The sequence below is a fragment of the Mesocricetus auratus genome, unplaced genomic scaffold (assembly GCF_017639785.1).
Source record: "Mesocricetus auratus isolate SY011 unplaced genomic scaffold, BCM_Maur_2.0 Super-Scaffold_100045, whole genome shotgun sequence".
NCBI classification, from domain to species: Eukaryota; Metazoa; Chordata; class Mammalia; order Rodentia; family Cricetidae; genus Mesocricetus; species Mesocricetus auratus.
Genome location: NW_024429222.1, coordinates 2,684,918 through 2,691,766, shown reverse-complemented (window position 1 = coordinate 2,691,766; position 6,849 = coordinate 2,684,918).

The following is a 6,849-nucleotide window of genomic DNA, read 5'->3' as shown; positions in this document are numbered from 1 at the left end:
AAGCAGAGGATGCTGGGGTGTCGTGCCCTGAGCAGGTGCCATGCTGGCTGCTGAGAAGGGAGAAGCCTAGAAGGCAAGCATGGGGACAGGCAGAAGGGGACAGACAGTGACAGCAGCAGCAGCAGCAGACTGAGGGACACAGACAGAAACCTTAGGGCAGTGGGCAGTGGTGAGACTTGAGTAAAGAAAATGGACGTGAGAGGGACTTGGCAGCCAATCCTGTGGACTGAGTGAAGACGGGAGATGAGGGCGAGGCGTGGAAGGGTAGGGCCTGCTTTCCCCGTGATTTCTGGTTGTGTCTTAGGATGGGCGTGTGGCTACTGGTCTGAGGGAGGAAATAGAACTGGGGGCAGAGAGGCTGGCAGTCAGGGGAGGAGAGGTAGCATTTAAGGTCTTTTCGACTATCCCAGGTCTACATCAACCAGATGTTTAATAGGTATCCAGGTCTGGAGGCCAGAGCATGGGTCTGAGCTGGAGGAACAGCCTGGGACCACAGCAGTGATGTGGTAGGTCTTGAAGAGCTGAGCAGTGTGTGTGTGTGTGTGTGTGTGTGTGTGTGTGTGTGTGTGTGTGTGTGAGTGTGAGTGTGTGTGTCTGTGTTGATCGTCTTGTCATCTAATTGGACTTCAGAAGGGACAGCACCGCTCAGGCAGAAGGAGAGGGAGCAGAGGGTGTGAGGCCTAGAAAGGGATCTGCTCACCTACACTCAAAACACACAAACAATTCAAGCCTGACACTTTGATTGAACTTAATCTCCCCCTTTCTAATGCCTTCCTGGGAAGAATTACGAGCTCCGTTTCCCCTGACAGCACCAGGGGGAGGACAGTATTGGTGATGGCATAAAAGTGGAGGAGAGGAGGGGGAGGTAAGGGATGGAACATTCGACCTGAGCTGTGTCCCGGAGCACCCTTCTGAGTGAGACAGAGAGAAGCCAAGGACTTTAAAAATAGCTAGCTGCACTGGGGGACAGCGATCCAGAGGAAAGCCCAGGCTCCCGATTCTAACCAGGGCTGCAGAAAGAAAGGCTGCAGGACCCTGGACGGGCAACAGAGGCCGGCTGGGCAGGGCCAGGCAGCCCTGACCTGAACTCTGGCCCCGGGGGCTTGGGCTTGGGGTGTGTAGAGAGAGGCCAGTGTGAACCGGGACAGCGGTATTGCCTGGAGATGGCAGCAGGCAGGGGACAGGCTATCCCGGGCTTACTGGGAACGTGTGCATGTAACTGCAGGTCATGGTGAGGGGCTTGTGCTTTCTTTTATATTCGGTGTGGGGGATGGGCCTGAGGGAGGCTCAGGAGCTAGTGGGCTCAACACAGGCCAGGGGCAGCGCTGTGGTAGAAGGGGGATGGATGAAAGTCCCATGAGACCTTGGCAGAGGCAGGAGGCTTCTCGGCAGCTCTTTCAGGAAAGTTTCAGCTTTGCAGAGAAATTAACAAACGCCGCACGGAGTTCTCATGCGCCCTTTGGGCAGAGCCGGTTAAAGGCAGGGAAGGCTGACTTTGGGCTCCAGGGATCGGAGGGATTTCAGTTGGTCACAGTGGGAAGGGCGCAGCTACAAGAGTGTTTCTGTCCATGGTGGCTGCAGCATGAAGTAAAAGCCCTTCAGAGGGTGGGCCAGAAAACAGGGCTGACAAAACCGGAAAGCAGGGGCCAGGTAAATATCAAAGCCCCGCCGCTAGGGATCTACTTTCAAAGCTTTCAAAATAGTGCCTACGCTGGGCACCGAGGGTTCAAAATAGGAGGCCACAGGGAACAAAATGTGTGTCTTTAGTTTTACCTGGTGCCTGTTTCTCTCCCGTTATCCCACCCAGGACACCGTGATGTATTTGACCACCGGGTTTCTCTGCGCTTGTCTGAAGCACAGCATTTCTTGGACCTTTCCTTGCTTTGAACTGTCAAGTCTTCTGGAGAACTGGTGCTTTGTCCATTATTTTCCTCGTGATTCTACTGGGGCTAGTGACCAGAGCAGGGAGACTTCAAAAGCTGAAATGTTGTTTTGTGGCATTGCTGTAAAGCTGTACTCCATGGCCTGTGGCTGTTGGTGCTAAGGCTTCTTGAGTGAAGAAAGTGTTTGCTTGGTTTTCTGCAGCAGGTCGTCTCGACTCCCCTGCTGTCTGCGTCTTTTTGTCTGTCCGGGTGTCACAACATGCAGTCTGTCTGGAAGGAGTGAGAAGCAGTCTTCCCGAGAGCTGAGTGCATCGGTGACCGAAGCTTCTCTTGCAAGAGAGAGCTGTGTCTTCTCCCCAGTTCTTTATTCAGCTGTCGATGTCAATATCAGCCCGTGGGTGTGGTTTTCATTGTGTCACAATGCTTCTAGCTTAGTCTCAGAGGCTTTTTCAGTTGGCAGCTGTGTTCACTTGACACGTCCCCTTCAATGGGCGTGTATTTTTAGAGATATTTAACGTTGGACACATCAAGATCCCACAGGCTCATCCCAAGAATTCTCCAAGCCTTAGAGTTAGCCATTTCTCTACTAAGAATTGGCTCTTTTCATTGAATAAAGAAATTGGAAACTGCTGTGATGACCCCTGTGGGAAGCAAAGTCTTTAGGTAATTGGAGGCGTGCCCTCAGAAAGGACTGGGGAGAACCCAAACACCTCTCTTTCCTTTCAGACTTGAGGTGTGTCTGCTACTCATCATTGCCTTCTACCATCCAGCAGATGCTCTGCCAGCTGCTGCAGAGCCTTCATCAGACCCAGTGAATCTCCAAGACAATCATTTGTCTCAGGTGTTTTGTTGTGGTAATAAAAAGCTGAATAACACAGAAATCAAGTGTCATTGATTGTAGAACCTCTTAGCTGACAAAATAAGGAAATGTGTGTGTGTGGTTTATAACCCATATACATATGTATATTGTGTATCAGTAAATATATCTATATCTATACATACATGAGCATCTTTAGGTTCATTAAGCTGAAAATGAGCTCACAGTGATATCTCCAGTGTCATGGGGACTATTCTAGTCTCCACTCTTTTTTTTTCTGAGACAGTGTTTTGAAAAACCCTGGCTGTCCTGGAACTCACTCTATAGACCAAGCTAGCCTTGAACTCTGATCCACCTGCCTCTGCCTCCCAAGTTCTGGAATTAAAGGTATGTGCCACTACCACCAGCCCAATCTTCACTTTTGTCTGTAAACTTCCAATCTAACAATAAGAAAAAATGATTTGGACCATGCACACCTACTTACCTAATGGTTCAATATGGCAGGTGTAGTGGTTTCAGAGCTGGTCAGAGCCAGTGCCCATGTAGGGAATAACTATCATCCAGTATGCGTATGTCACCTTCTTCTGCCTCATTTCTACCTATTTAGTTCTGTGTATTTTCTTCCCACTCCTTTACCAAGGTTAGGCCTGACAGTCATAGCACACTAAGAGTCTCGATTCATGGTTTGTGTTAAGTTTTAGGATTCTTCTACTTCCTAACTTTAAAAATGTGCATATTTTAAAGTATATTGTTTGTGCTGAAACCTTCTGTGAGTTCAAAACTGTGTGATTCCACTCAGTCACCATTACCATGCCATACATAAACATTTTAATTGTCCTAAAAACATATTATGCTTCATGTATTCACCCCCTCCCTCCCTCTCTCTCCTGGGCTCCCAGCGATCACTGTCCTTTGAACTGTCTCTATGTTTATGTCATGTCTAGAATGTTATTTGGTAGAATTTAAGTGGCATGTAGCCTTCTCGGACTGCCTTCTCTTACTAGGCAGCCTGTATTGTTCTCCTGTATCTTCTAATGTGCCACAGACCATTCATTTTCATTAGCACACATTAGAGGCACCAACTGGCTTATTCTCAGCTATTTAAGGCCATGCTGAATGCTTACAGTTGGGGCAATTGAGGTGATACCAGAAGCACTTGCATGTAGGTTCTGGGTGGACATACAATTTCAGATTAGAGGCTTGTCAGATGACTCAGTAGGTAAAGTACTTATCTTTCAAGCACAAGGACCTGAGTTCAAACCACATTAGAAAAAATTCTAGGCATGGTGTTGCATACGTGTACTCTCAGCACTGGGGAGGAAGAGACAGGAAGGTCCCTGGGGCTCACTGGCCACTCAGCCTAACCCACTTTGTGCTCCAGGTCAATGACTTTGTCTTAAACAAAACAAAACAAAACTACGGATAGTGCTCCTGAAGAGCACCACCTGAGGCTGTCCTCTGGCCTCCACAGACACACAAAGGACATATACACACAAGCACACACGTGTATCATGAGAAAGGCTTTCACATTGGCTTGGGAAATACCCAGGAACACAAATGATAGATCATCGTGAGAGCGTGTGTTGTCATAAGAATCCAGTCTTGTGTGAATGTATTGCTCTGCATCTTCACCAGCATTGAGTGCTTTGGGGCTTTCCGATTTTAACTGCTTTAGTATATAGTGGTATCTCATTTTTTAAAAATCAGCACCTTCTTTTTTTATAAATCCATATTTAAATAAAAAATAATCTTACTTTACATACCAATCCCAGTTCCTTCTCCCTCCTATTCCAATGTGCCCCCCACCAACCTCCCATCCCAACTTCATCCACTTCCCAGGGAGGGTGAGGCCTCCCATGAGGGATCATCAAAGTCCTGTCACATCATTTGGGGCAGGACCTAGGCCCTCCCCTGTGTATCTAGGCTGAGAGAGTATCCCTCCATGGTGAATGGGCTCCCAAAGTCCACGAACTAGGGGTAAATACTGGTTCCACTGCCAGAGGCTGTAACGTGCATTCTTCCTGGGTCCTGCCACTGTCTCAGCCCCCAAATAACACACAAGACACTATATTAATTATGAAGCTGTTGGCCATTTGCTATGGTTTCTCATTGGTTAGCTCTGACTTAATTATTAATCCATAATTACTAATATATATATATATATTGGTTTTTTGAGACAGGGTTTCTCTGTATTGTTTTTTGTCCTGGAACTAGCTCTGTAGACCAGGCTGGCCTCGAACTCACAGGGATCCACCTGTCTCTGCCTCCCGAGTGCTGGGATTAAAGGCGTGAGCCACCAACACCCAGCCCTAATATATATTTTTATAAGGACTTATCTTTCCGAGGATGCCCTCCTGACACATCCTTTCCTCCTGGGAGATCACATGGTGACCCCCCACTCCTGACTACATTTCCCAGAATCCTCCTCGACTCCTAGTCCCACCTATCTAGCTTCCCTATTGGCCAACAGTGCTTTATTTACATATACACAGAAGGACTTTCCTCATCAGGAGGCCTCATAGATTGCCCAGGCCTCCCAACTGACAACCACATTTAGGGGACCTGGTTTGTTCTTACACTGGTTCCCCAGCTGTCAGGCTGGTGCCTTTGAGCTCCCATTTGCTGGGGTCAGCTGTTTCTGTGGGTTTCTCCAGCATGGTCTTGACCCCTTTGCTCATCACTCCTTCCTCTCTACAACTGGATTCCAGGAATTTTGCTCAGTTCTTAGCTGTGGAGCACCTTACAAATGTCAATGATGTTGAGTATCTTTCACTGTTGCTTTTGTTTTCATTAGTGTGATATTTATTTGGATCCATTTAAAAACTGATTCTTTGTGTTTTAAGTTCTTAATTGGTCTTTGTCTACTTGGGATACAATTTCTTTATTAGATATATGCTTTAAGGATATTTGTCTTACAACACTCTTTTGGTGTGTTGCAGAAGTCTTAACTGTTAATAAAGTCCAACTTGGTTTTTCTTTCATAGGTCGTGCTTTGGGTATTAGGTCTCAAAGTCCATTGCCAAGTACATGGTCATCTGTATTTGCTCATGTTTCTTTTTAGAGGTTTCTTTGTTCTGCACTTGTCAGTCAGGTACATTTGAACCAAGGTTAGGAAAAGATGGAAAAGTCTGTGTGAAAACTGATTCTTCTTTTTTATTTTGCACATGGATGCATTTTCCATCACAGTGTTTTAGTTTCTCTGCATATAGATAAAATGCACATATTTTGCTAGATTTATATCTAAGTATTAGCTATTTTAATTTGGTTATAACGGTGTTTTTGTTTTCATGTGCTGTTGACATCAAGGAAATTTTTGTATAAATGTTAACTTTGTAACTAGCAGCCCTGCTGTAATCACTTGTAAGTTCCAGGATTTATTGTGCCGATTCTCTGGAATTTTCTACATAGGAAATCTCATCACCTGCAACCAAAGACTGTTTCATTTCTTTCCACTTCCCCTGCTCTGTCATTTCCTTTCTTCTTGAGGTACCAGCTAAAACTATGGTGGGTAGGACTGGTGAGGTATCTTTTCCCCATCCTGGGGCAGGGGGGCATCCAGTTTCTTGCTTTTCTGTGTAGTGTTAGTGTAGGGCTTCTGGAGATGTGTTTCATGAGACTGCAAAAGTTCCCCTTTATTCCTAGTTCTCTCTGCCTTTATTTTAGTCGTGAATATCTGACGGGTTTTGTGAAATGTGCCTTCTCCATTGATTGATATGCTTATGTCACTTTTCTCATTTCTTTTAACCTGTTGATGTGTGTTGCTTTGATCAGTTTGGGTTTGGATTCTGAGCCACCCTCTCATACATGAATAAACCCGCTGCCTGGGTCATACTGTACAATTTGTTTAGCACATTGTTGTATTGGAATTGCTGATATTTCTACTAAGGATTTTACATCTGTGTTCATGAGAGGTCTTGACCCGGAGTCTTTCTTCTTTGGATACCTCTGCCTGGTTTTAGTATTACTCTTATTGAGAGAATTGGAAGTGGCCTTTCCACTTCTGTTCTCTGGAAGGGACTACAGCCCTCAAACCATTGGTAGAATTCACCAATGTAATCATCTGGCCCTGCTGCTTTCTTTTGGGGACAGGATCTTGCTCTATAACTCAGGTTGACCTTGAACTCACAGTCCTTTTGCTTCTGCCTCTCT